Source organism: Leucoraja erinacea, chromosome 29, assembly GCF_028641065.1.
Source record: "Leucoraja erinacea ecotype New England chromosome 29, Leri_hhj_1, whole genome shotgun sequence".
In the NCBI taxonomy this organism is placed as follows: Eukaryota; Metazoa; Chordata; class Chondrichthyes; order Rajiformes; family Rajidae; genus Leucoraja; species Leucoraja erinaceus.
In genome coordinates, this window is record NC_073405.1 from 2,007,502 (window position 1) to 2,020,603 (window position 13,102).

The 13,102-nt window shown below is 49.3% G+C and overlaps 1 protein-coding gene across 2 annotated transcripts in view; it reads right to left on the reverse strand.

Annotated features, from left to right (window-relative positions):
• The window catches only part of LOC129710960 (cAMP-specific 3',5'-cyclic phosphodiesterase 4C-like), a 159,257-nt gene extending 146,360 nt beyond the window's left edge, over positions 1–12,897 (reverse strand). Inside the window, exon 1 of one of the 2 annotated variants that reach the window (XM_055658283.1) lies at positions 12,689–12,897. The gene's annotated coding sequence lies outside the window, so the exon portion shown is untranslated. The remainder of the gene's footprint in view (positions 1–12,688) is intronic. The other variant, XM_055658285.1, reaches the window with a different exon arrangement.
• Positions 12,898–13,102: the final 205 nt, after the last annotated feature.

Genomic DNA, 13,102 nt, shown 5'->3' on the forward strand with positions numbered 1-13,102 from the left:
CGTGTCTGTCTCTGCCACCATCACCCCTTGGCAGCTCCTTCAATGCACCCACCACCCTCCTCTCTCTGTGCGAACTAAAAATCCAACTTGCCCCCGACGTCTAATTTAAACCTTGCCCCTTTCATCTTAAAGCTAAGTTAAGTCTGTACTTTGGAGATACAGCGGGGGAAACAGGCACTTCAGCCCATCCTTGCTGGGAGGGCTACAGGCTTTGATGCTTTTCAAAGTGACACGATCTTCAGTTGATCTATGGAGCGAAGAAAAAGAACTCGGGCCGCCCGGAAGGGTTTGCTGGAAAATTAAGGTAGACAAAAGTGCTGCCCCCGAAACTCAGCGGGTGCAGCGAAACGTTGCATCTAGATGCTGACCCGCGAGTTTCTCCAGGTAAATGTTTCAGGCAATGACGTTAGACGGGCCGAAACCCTTCGGCCCACCGAGTCCGTTTCGGCGGCCGAAACGTTGCCTATTTCCTTCAGGGTTTCGGCCCGAAACGTTGCCTATTTCCTTCTGGGTTTCGGCCCGAAACGTTGCCTATTTCCTTCGCTCCATAGATGCTGCCGCACCCGCTGAGTTTCTCCAGCACTTTTGTCAATCTTCAGTTCCGTCCAGTTTATTTTATTGTCCCGTGTACCGAGGTACAGTGAAAAGCTTTTGTTGCTGCGTGCTATCCAGTCAGCGGGAAAGACAATACATGATTACAATCGAGCCGTCCACAGTGTACAGATACGGGATGGAGGGAATAACGTTTAGTGGACGATAAAGTCCAGTAAAGTCTGATCAAACATAGACTGTTGGTCTCCAGTGCTGGAGAAACTCAGCGGGTGAGGCAGCATCTACAGAGCGAAGGAAATAGGTGACGTTTCAGGTCGAGACCCAAAACATCACCTATTCTTTCATAGAAACATAGAAACATAGAAAATAGGTGCAGTAGTAGGCCATTCGGCCCTTTCGAGCCTGCACCGCCATTCAATGTGATCATGGCTGATCATTTCACTCCATAGATGCTGCCTCACCCGCTGAGTTTCTCCGGCATTTTTGTCTACCTTAAAGCAATGAGTTGTTGAGCAGTTTACCGAAGACTTAACTCCAGCGTCTCTGAAGAAAATGACTTGCTTTCTCCCTCCTCCCATTCCCCTTCCCAGCTCTCCCACAAGCCTACTGTCTCCGCCTCTTCCTTTCTTTTTCCTGCCTCACCCCCCCTCCCCCCGACATCAGTCTGAAGAAGGGTCTCGACCCAAAACGTCACCTATTCCTTCTCTCTCCATAGATGCTGCCTCACCCGCTGAGTTTCTCCAGCATTTTTGTCCACCTTAACTTGAAGTGTCACCCATACTTTTCCTCCGGAGATGTTGCCTGACCCGCGGAGTTAGTTCAGTTTATTGTCCCGTGTACCGAGGTACAGTGAAAAGCTTTTGTGTTGCATGCGAACCAGTCAGCTGATTGCAATCAGATAGACAATAGGCAATAGGTGCAGGTGTAGCCCATTCGGCCCTTCGAGCCAGCACCACCATTCAATGTGATCACGGCTGATCATCCCCAATCAGTTCCCCGTCCCTGCCTTTTCTCCCCATATCCCCTGACTCCGCTATCTTTAAGAGCCCTATCTAGCTCTCTCTTGAAAGTATCCAGAGAACCGGCCTCCACCGCCCTCTGAGGCAGAGAATTCCTAGGCAGAGAATAGATCTGCCTAGACTCTTCATCCAGGGACGACAGATGGCGCAATGGGCTAAGTGTTCGGCTGGCGACCGGAAGGTAGCCGGTTCGAATCCCGCTTGGAGTGCATACTGTCGTTGTGTCCTTGGGGCAAGACACTTCACCCACCTTTGCCTGTGTGTAAAATGTAATGTAATTATGTGAAGCACTTTGGGGTCAATGCAAGTTGACTGAATTTTTTGCTATATAAATATGATTATTATTATTATTTAATGCATTTCGTTGTCTCTGTACTGTACAGTGACAATGACAATTAAAATTGAATCTGAATCTGAAAATTAATTAAAATTGAATCTGAGATCATAGTTGAAGTTATAAATGCTGCTGCAGGAAGAGAGATTGAAGAATGTGGAGAGGTTGTGATATGAGATGTGTTTCTGTGGCTAGCAGGTGAATAGTCACCTCAGTAACAGTGTCGGAACTGCAGATGCTGGAAAATCGAAGGTAGACAAAAGTGCTGGAGAAACTCAGCGGGTGCAGCAGCATCTATGGAGCGAAGGAAATAGGCAACGTTTCGGGCCGAAACCCTTCCGGGTCTCGGCCCGAAACGTTGCCTATTTCATTCTGGGTTTCGGCCCGAAACGTTGCCTATTTCCTTCGCTCCATAGATGCTGCTGCACCCGCTGAGTTACTCCAGCACTCTGTGAAACGTCACCTATCCATGTTCTCCACAGATGCTGCCTGACCCGCTGAGTTACTCCAGCACTCTGTGAAACGTCACCTATCCATGTTGTGCTCTCCACAGATGCTGCCTGACGTTTCGGGCCGCTGACGTTTACTCCAGCGTTTTTTGGGTACCTCTGGGTTTCAGGTTGATTTCCTTCTGGGTTTGACTTTATTTCCTTCGGCTAGAGATACAGTGAAGTACCTAATGTGGAGATGACTTTAGACTAGAGTTGTGATAGGTTGTGATATGAGTTTGTAGATGTGTTTCTGTGGCTAGCACGTGAATAGTCGCCTGGAGCAGTACAGTAACCTCAGGAACAGTGTCGGAACTGCAGATGCTGGAAAATCGAAGGTAGACAAAAGTGCTGGAGAAACTCAGCGGGTGCAGCAGCATCTATGGAGCGAAGGAAATAGGCAACGTTTCGGGCCGAAACCCTTCCGGGTTTCGGCTCGAAACGTTGCCTATTTCCTTCTGGGTTTCGACCCGAAACGTTGCCTATTTCCTTCGTTTCTCCATAGATGCCTATTTGCTTGCACACCCGCTGAGTTTCTCCAGCTTTTTTGGGTACCTAATGTTTCAGGTTGATGACTTTAGACTAGAGATACAGTGAAGAATGTGGAGAGGTTGTGATAGGGGTTTGTAGATGTGTTTCTGTGGCTAGTACGTGAATAGTCGCCTGGAGCAGTACAGTAACCTCAGGAACAGTGTCGGTCATATCTCCATCCACATCTCCCATTTCCCATATCCTCAGTTATCCATAAGCCTCAGTTTTGTTTATGATTTTTGCAATTCTCCATATCCTGTTATTACAGCTGTGGTTCACCGATCCTCATGTAGGAACTAGTACTGTGTTTAGTTTACATCAATGTTCCGGTTTCCTGGTTGGCCTTTCAGCCCAGAATCCACAACCTGCCCCGGAGCCAAGTTCATTAGTTCATAAATCATCGGGCCGGAATCAGGCCGTTCGGCCCATCCAATCGTGGCTGATCTATCTCTCTCTCCTCACCGCATTCTCCTCCCCTCTCCCCATAATCTACTAATCAAGAATCTGTCAATCTCCGCTTTGAAAATGCCCAAGGGCTTGGCTTCCACCGCCGTCTGTGGCAATGAATTCCACAGATTCACCACCCTCTGGCTAAAGAAATTCCTCCTCGTCTCCTTTCTAAAAGTGCGTCCTTATATTCTGAGGCTGTGCCCTCTGGTCCCAGACTCTCCAGCTAGTGGAAACATCCTCTCCACGTCCACTCTATCCAGGGCCTTTCACCGATCCACCCATCTGATCTGCCCACGTCATATGATCCAACATGCCACTCACTACGTTAGGTTTGGATTAATCCACTTAGGACAACATCCATCTGGTGTGGGGCAACGTTGAGCATCTTTCTCTCCCTCGACCAGCAGAAGGAGTTGAATAAAATGCATCACAAACAGTCATCATTCTTGCCAGGTTGGTAGACACCAAACTGCTGGAGTATCTCAGCGGGGCAGGCGGCATCTCTGGAGAAAAGGTATAGGTGACATTTCAGGTCAAGACCCTTCATTAGACAGGGCCAGTCTGATGTAGGGTCTTGACCCTATTCTGTTTCTCCAGTGATGTCGTCTGTCCCGCTGAGTTACTCCAGCACTTTGTGTCTATCTTTGGTGCAAAACAGCATCTGCAGTTCCTTCTTACACGCACACAGAGTCATACAATGTTGATCTTCCATGCTGAGGTCATATCTCTCTGTCACTGTCTATTCTAGAGTCAAGAATGTTTCATGGCCATACGTCCCAGATCGAACAATGGAATTCTTACTTGCTGTTAGAAACATCAGTGGGACCTCCAGTGAAGAAGTGCCTTCGGTTCTGCATTAGACGCATTTAAGGTGGAGAATTTACCGGAAATGATTCCAATGATGAGGAAGTATAATTATGTAACGGGACTGAAAACAAAACAAACCATGTTTTATCTGGAAAACAGGAATTGATGAGAAGTCTCGACTGATGAATTGAAATTATGAATAAGGGGAAAGCCATTAAAACTGAGACGAGGAAACACGTTTTCCACACAGAGAGTTGCGACTCTGTGGAGGTTAATTGGCCTCGGTAAAAAAATGTAAAATAGTCCCTAGTATGTGCATGATCAAGTTAGTGTGCAGGGTGGTCGCGGGTCGGAGCAGGATCGATGGGCCGAATGGCCTGTTTCCGCGATGTATCTCTAAAGTCTAGGGGATCTTATTGAAACATATAGGATTATTAAAGGTTTGGACACGCTAGAGGCAGGACACATGTTCCCGATGTTGGGGAGTCCAGAACCAGGGGCCACAGTTTAAGAATAAGGGGTAAGCCATTTAGAACGGAGACGAGGAAACACTTTTTCTCACAGCGAGTGGTGAGTCTGTGGAATTTCCTGCCACAGAGGGCGGTGGAGGCCGGTTCTCTGGATGCTTTGAAGAGAGAGCTAGATAGGGCTCTTAAAGATAGCGGAGTCAGGGGATATGGGGAGAAGGCAGGGACGGGATACTGATTGGGGATGATCACATTGAATGACGGTGCTGGCTCGAAGGGCCGAATGGCCTACTCCTGCACCTATTGTCTATTGTCTAAAATTATGAGATACTTTTACAAGGTAGATGAAGACTAACTTTAGTTAGGTCGGGGTTAACCATCGATCAGCTGTTCATTGTTTCTATACACGAGGGAGGATTTCAACCAGGTCAACTCATATTCCCCGCACTTCCCCTTCCATTGCTCCACAAGTCATCCTATTAACCATATAACCATATAACAATTCCAGCACGGAAACAGGCCATCTCGGCCCTACAAGTCCGTGCTGAACAACTTTTTTTCCCTTAGTCCCACCTGCCTGCACTCATACCATAACCCTCCATTCCCTTCTCATCCATATGCCTATCCAATTTATTTTTAAATGATACCAACGAACCTGCCTCCACCACTTCCACTGGAAGCTCATTCCACACCGCTACCACTCTCTGAGTAAAGAAGTTCCCCCTCATGTCACCCCTAAACTTCAGTCCCTTAATTCTGAAGTCATGTCCTCTTGTTTGAATCTTCCCTATTCTCAAAGGGAAAAGCTTGGCCACATTAAACCTATTAAACTTCCCTATTAAACTTCCACCTGCCAGGCTTCTGCAGCTGTCCTGGGCCAGGCATTTGGAAAGGGGAAGATGTTTACAGTGAAACACGGTACAAGCTATCAGTCTTTTCCATCGAGTCCTGCACCTCCTCTCCAAAGACGTTATTGCCTCTGGCTCTCATGTCCTGTCACCCGCACCAGCGCTCCCAGCAAGGAGCTTCATCAGCCTGAAGAAGGGTTTCAATGCAAAAGGAGTGAACGAAATAAGCAACGTTTCGGGCCGAAACCCTTGAAGGAAATAGGCAACGTTTCGGGCCGAAACCCGGAAGGGTTTCGGCCCGAAACGTTGCCTATTTCCTTCGCTCCATAGATGCTGCTGCACCCGCTGAGTTTCTCCAGCACTCTTATCTAGTGTGGTAGAGTTGCTGCCTTAACGGCCTGTCCCACTTGGCCGTCGTTTGCGCGAGAAATTACGCAAACTCGTCGTCGCGTTGAGACACACGGGTAGCGTGTGGGCCGCGCGGGACGCTCGCATGGAGAAGCGCGGAGGGGTATGGAGTTGCGCGCGGTGTCGCGTGGCGCTCCAGGATTTTGTAGTGCACAAAATCTTCGCGCACCTCCGGAATCACGTATCGCGCACGCACGCGAACGTATTGCGGTCGCGCACGCTGACGTCCTGACCTCGTACGTGCGGTACTGTCGTATACAAATCAACAATCGCGAATATCTGTGAAATGTCACCTATCCATGTTCTCGGCTTGTACTCGCTAGAATTTAGAAGATTGAGGGGGGATCTTATAGAAACTTACAAAATTCTTAAGGGGTTGGACAGGCTAGATGCAGGAAGATTGTTCCTGATGTTGGGGAAGTCCAGAAAAGGGGTCACAGTTTAAGGATAAGGGGGAAATCTTTTAGGACCGAGATGAGAAAATCATTTTTCACACAGAGAGTGGTGAATCTGTGGAATTCTCTGCCACAGAATGTAGTTGAGGCCACAGTTCATTGGCTATATTTAAGAGGGAGTTAGATGTGGCCCTTGTGGCTAAGGGGGTCAGAGAGTATGGAGAGAAGGCAGGTACGGGATACTGAGTTGGATGATCAGCCATGATCATATTGAATGGCTGTGCAGGCTCGAAGGGCCGAATGGCCTACTCCTGCACCTATTTTCTATGTTTCTATCTTGATTGTACCTGCTTCTGATGGTGGGATGTCGGTGCAGTTTGCCATGGAGTTGGAAATCAGAAAGTCCCCGAGAATAAGTCATCTCTATTGAGTCATTTGTACCTGTATACATGTAGGTGAGATATTGTGGTTGGCACAACTGCCACGTTTGATGCTAATGATGATTCATAAAAAATTGCGAATATTCAGACACTTGACACTTTTTATAGAGTTTTAAACATTTTGTTCAACGGGCAGCGACAAGGTTCAATGTTAATGCAAGGTCAGGGAGTGAAGGAACAATGTTTGGTATTTGGCTTCTACGACGAGTTGGTTCTGATTTTACCTGTTTATTTATTTTTTCTTCACTCACAACGTGTCAAGTTCTCCTCATTTCGAACCGCCCCCCTCAAGGGAACGCGCAAAAGTTACCATTCCCCCAGTGCAGGGAACCATCCACCCACAATACAGCAATTGGAACCATTTGTACTGAGACATGTATATTCTGTGGGGGGGGGAGGATGTAAACCGAACCCACAGCGACCAATTTTCTGAATGACACCATAATTCGAAAGAAAATATGCACTAAACAACTTTCCACTGGGAATTCAAATGTCATCACACGCTCCAGACGACTGTGGTGATGCATGAAGACATATCACGGTTCACCAGACTGATTCCTGGGAGGTCAGGACTGAAGAAAGACTGGATAGACTTGGTTTATACTCTCTAGAATTTAGAAGATTGAGAGGGGATCTTATAGAAACTTACAAAATTCTTAAGGGGTTGGACAGGCTAGATGCAGGAAGATTGTTCCCGATGTTGGGGAAGTCCAGGACAAGGGGTCACAGCTTAAGGATAAGGGGGAAATCCTTTTAAAACCGAGATGAGAAGAACTTTTTTTTCACACAGAGAGTGGTGAATCTCTGGAACTCTCTGCCACAGAGGGTAGTTGAGGCCAGTTCATTGGCTATATTTACGAGGGAGTTAGATGTGGCCCTTGTGGCTAAGGGGATCAGAGGGTATGGAGAGAAGGCAGGTACAGGATACTGAGTTGGATGATCAGCCATGATCATATTGAATGGCGGTGCAGGCTCGAAGGGCCGAATGGCCTCTACTCCTGCACCTAATTTCTATGTTTCTCTGTCTATATCATGACACGTGCAACAGTTAAGGGCCTGTCCCACTTACGTGTCCTTGGCACGCAAGTTACGCAACCTCGTGGTGGCGTTGAGGTGCACGGGCATCGTGTGGCCGGTCCCACTGAGGAGCGCGGGGGGGTATGTAGTTGTGCGCGACATCGCGCGGCTCTCCAAAATTTTGTAGCGAACTAAATCTTCGCGCACCCACGGTCTGTCGCGGAACTGACGGCCAAAGTGGGACAGGCCCAAGACCCTGGCGTGACGCAACGTCTCACCTCCAACAGCAGCAGAAGCAAGCAAACGATCGCTGAGCTCGGCCTGGAGCTCACGGCCGTTGCGGTCCGGATCCGCCCCCACTTCTACTCCCAGAGCGGGGCCAAGAAAATTGAAGATGGACACAAAACGTTTTGGGTCAAGACCCTTCTTTCAGACTGAAGAAGAGTCTCGACCCGAAACATCACCCGTTGCTTCTCTCCAGCATTTTGTGTCCATCTTCAAATGACGTCACGCGCTCCAAACTGCTGTGCGGACCACGAGGTTGCGTAATTAGCGTGCCAAGGGCACGTACGTGGGACACGGGCTTCACTACCGGCCTGTCACGTTAATGACGGCCAAGTGGGTCAGGCCCTTTACAGCGCCAGAGACCTGGAATCCGCTCCTGACCACGGGTGCTGTCTGTACGGAGTTTGCACGTTCTCCCCGTGACCTGCGTGGGTTTTCCCCTCAGGGTGCTCCGGTTTCCTCCCACAATCCAAAGACGTGCAGCTTTGTCGGTTCATTATAATCTGTAAAATGTCCCGAGTGCGTTGGACAGAACTAGTGTAGGCATGGACTCGGTGGGCCGAAGGGCCTTTCTCCATGCTGTATCTCTAAACCACTAAAGTTTCACAGTGTTGGCTATCTCAAGGACAGCTGAATGGAGGCTTTTTGTTAACTGAACTGCAATTTCTGATGAATTATACATAATGCATGGAACAGAAGTTATACATTATTCCAGAGCCCGCTGCAGAAAACTATGCCAAACTCAATAGTAAAGAAACTAATTCTAATTTCGCAATGCAAACTATTTGTCCTGGATGCTTGCCTCATAAAGTGACATGGGTTGAAGTTATTAATAACTTTTTAAGATGGACTATTAACGCACCCCAGCATAGTGCAATGGTGTCCTAACCTCCTCATAGCAATCACCACCACTAGCAGCTAACACAAACACTGCTCTTAGCATCCTGTCCTGGGGCTATCCATCATCTTAGTCTCCCAGCCGAGAGGAGCTTATCCCATCAAAACAAGAACAATCCCGGGAATGAGTGGGTGAACATATGATGAGCGTTTGTCGGCGCTGGGCCAGTACTCGCTGGAGTTTAGAAGAATGAGGGGGGGTGGGATCTCATTGGAACTTATTGAAAGGCCTGGAAAGAGTGGATGTGGAGAGGATGTTTCCACTAGTGGGAGAGTCTAGGACTAGAGGGAACAGCCTCAGAATTAAAGGACGTCCTTTAGGAAGGAGATGAGAAGGAATTCCTTTAGCAGAGGGTGGTGAATCTGTGGAATTCTTTGCCACTGAAGGCTGTGGAGGCCACAAGTCAGTGGATATATTTAAGGCAGAGATAGATAGATTCTTGATCAGTACGGGTGTCAGGGGTTATGGGGAGAAGGCAGGAGAATGGGGTTAGGAGGGAGAGATAGATCAGCCACGGTTGAATGGCGGAGTAGATTCGATGGGCCGAATGGCCTAATTCTGCTCCTATCACTTATGACATTGCTGCTCATTCTTCACAGATATTCTTTGTGTGATTCCAGATGGGAGGAAACATTCTGGGAAACTGCTGATGAGATGTATCGGGGAAACAGCCAGAGGAGCAGAGGACCACTCACACCGACTGCAGCTCGCTGCCACATTCAACATCTTAGTTGAAAAGCTTTTAACGCAAAAAAAAAACCCACAAAGTGCAGGAGGTAGTTGAGGCGAGGACAATGTTGATGAAACAGTTGGACTGGTGCAGGGATAGGACACGTTTGGAGGGATATGGGCCAAACGCGGGCAGGTGGGACTAGTGCAGATGGGGAATGTTGGTCGGCATGGGCAAGTTGGGCCGAAGGGCCTGTTTCCATGCTGTGTGACTCCAATTATCTTTGCAGAGTGGTGAGAGCGTGCAGCTCGCTGCCCGGGGTGGTGATGGAGGGAGATAACATCATGGTGTCCAAAACCTTCGGTGGGAATGGAGGGATATGTATCATGTTCCCGGCAGCGGAGACGAGTTTATTTTGGCATCGTGTTTGACACGGATGGACGGGCCGAATGGCCTGTTCCTGTGCTGTACTGTGGCACATTCTGTGAGCAGAAACATTTCCTCCACTCACTCCAGAACTCAGGCTCAACATTATAGCTTTATAAGTTGTTCAGGTCATGGGAGCAGAATTAGGCCATTCGGCCTATCGAGTCTACCCTGCCATTGAATCATGGCTGACTTATCGTTCCTTCTCAAACCCCATTCTCCTGCCTTCGCCCCATAACCCCTGACACAAGGTCAACCTACAACATGGAACGGTGAGGTTTTGGGTCGGGACCCTAACTTAGATTGAAGAATCTCCAGAGATGCTGCCCGACCCACTGAGTTACTCCAGCATTTTGTGTCTACCTTTGGTGTAAACCAGCATCTGCAGTTCCTTGTTTCGTAAGTTCATAGCTTTATAGGAGTAGAATTAGGCCATTCGGCCCATCGAGTCGTGGCTAATCTATCTTTCCTTCTCATCCCCAGTCTCCTGCCTTCTCCCCACAACCCCACACACCCGTACTAATCCACAATCTATCTATCCCTGCTTTAGCGATTCCCATCGATGGCCTCCACTGTCATCTGCGGCAATTTGCTTAACATTGTACCTTGTGCAGGCCATTGGGCCCCTCTGTACTAGTCTCCTCTTGCACCTCTCCATCATCCTATCACAAACCCATTGCCTCCCGAGTTTATCCGTCTTTCCCTTAAACCTTTTCCCGAGGGCATTAGTTCCACAGAGCCCACTCTCTGGGAAAAAGTGGTCTCTCCAGAATTCCTGACAGTATTTATGAGTCATTTTACAACTCCGAGTTTTGCCATCTTCCACAAGTGGAAAGATATCTTCAGTCACATGGCTGTGCAAAAAGAGGCCCTTCGGCCCAACTGTTCCATTCCCACCAAATTGCCCCATTCAGGGTAGTCCCATTTGGCCCAGTTTCCTTTAGACGTTGAGGTTTTGGACTTTAGAGATACAGCGCGGAAACAGGCCCTTCGGCCCAACGAGTCCACACTGACCAGCGATCCTCGTACACTAGCAGGATCATACACTCTAGGGACAAATCTACAACTTTACTGAAGCCAATTAACCTACAAACCTTTCCTGTCCACATACCTGCCCACTCCACACACACACTGGGGGCGATTTACAGAGGGCCACACGTCTTTGGGATGTGGGAGGAAACCGGAGCGCCCGGAGGAAACCCACGAGGTCACAGGAGAACGTGCAGCCTCCACACACGCAGCACCCGAGGTCAGGATCGAACCCGGGTCTCTGGCGCCGTAAGGCAGCAACTCTACCAGCTGAGCTGCTGCACCTGTCTAAATGTTGCTATTGACCCGGCCTCCTGTGGCAGCTCGTTCCATACACCCACCCAGCCACTCACCCACCCACCCACCCTCTGTGTGAAACAGTCATCCCTCAGATTCACACTGAATCTTGGCCCACTCACTTTAAACTAGAGAACACAAGCTTAAGGTGAGAAGGGCAAGATTTTAGAAGATTGAGAGGGGATCTTATAGAAACTTACAAAATTCTTAAGGGGTTGGACAGGCTAGATGCAGGAAGATTGCTCCCGATGTTGGGGAAGTCCAGGACAAGGGGTCACAGCTTAAGGATAAAGGGGAAATCCTTTAAAACCGAGATGAGAAGAACTTTTTTCACACAGAGAGTGGTGAATCTCTGGAACTCTCTGCCACAGAGGGTAGTTGAGGCCACACAGTTCATTGGCTATATTTAAGAGGGAGTTAGATGTGGCCCTTGTGGCTAAGGGGATCAGGGGGTATGGAGAGAAGGCAGGTACGGGATACTGAGTTGGATGATCAGCCATGATCATATTGAATGGCGGTGCAGGCTCGAAGGGCCGAATGGCCTCTACTCCTGCACCTAATTTCTATGTTTCTATGTTTCTATTTTAATAGGAACCCGAGGGGCAACTTTTGTTTTCACTCAGAGGGGGGTGGGTGGATGGAACGAGCTGCCAGAGGAGGTAGTTGAGGCGGAGACGATCACAACATCCAGACTGGGGCAGTGGTTGAGCTGAACTTTGAAACTTTTTTTTGGCAGCCCTCTCTCTCCCACACTCCCACACTCCCCCCCCCCCCCCCCCCCCCCCCCCCCCCCCCCTCAAGCACTACAACCCCAGGTAGCTCCTACCCCTTTGCCGTGTTACGGGTGGGGGCAGAACTGCACTCCCTGCTCCAGCCCGAACCCTAATCAATGAGCGAAGTCGTACCCGAAGGTAGACACAAAATGCTGGAGTAACTCAGCGGGACAGGCAGCGTCTCTGGAGAGAAGGAATGGGTGACGTTTTGGGTCGAGACCCTTCTTCAGACGGAGAGTCAGGGGAGGGGAGGGGGGGGAGTGGAGATATGGAAGGGCAAGGCGTGAAAACGAGAGATCGAAGGAGACGAAGGACAATGTGGACGTTGTCGGCAGTGGACACATGTAGAACTAAAGTCGCTTAAAGTCAAACTTCCCCACAACTTGTGTTTAAGAGGGAACTGCAGATGCTGGAGAATCGAAGGTTACACAAAAAAGCTGGAGAAACTCAGCGGGTGCAGCAGCATCTATGGAGCGAAGGAACTTCGCTCCATAGATGCTGCTGCACCCGCTGAGTTTCTCCAGCTTTTTTGTGTAACCTTCCCCACAACTTACCCGGGTGACGGCGACTCAGCTCGGCCGCTTCAAGGCATTACTTGTCTTCAGTGAGTTGAGGAGACTTCTTTCGCTCTCCTGGGCTCCGGGACTCGAACTCCCTGCAGTGAGTGAATGAGTGAGTGAGAATTTTCCTGCCAGCGCCTGATCTCGGTACAGGCAGCCTCTCTGCTAGATCCTGGTGCGTGTGTGTGTGCACAGCAGAGCCAGTCCTGCAAATACTCCTTAAACCCCGACGCTTATCTGCGAATGAAACTCGCAGGGCAGCCAGCACCCAGTTTAACCCTCTCGGCGCTCAATCGTTGATGGTCCAGGCCGGTCGCTGCCCACTGTAACGGGGCAAGGCTTGCGGCTTCCACCCGCAAAGTTGCCCCCACAGTTAGGGAGGAGGGGGTTGTGACATTGTCAGGCGAG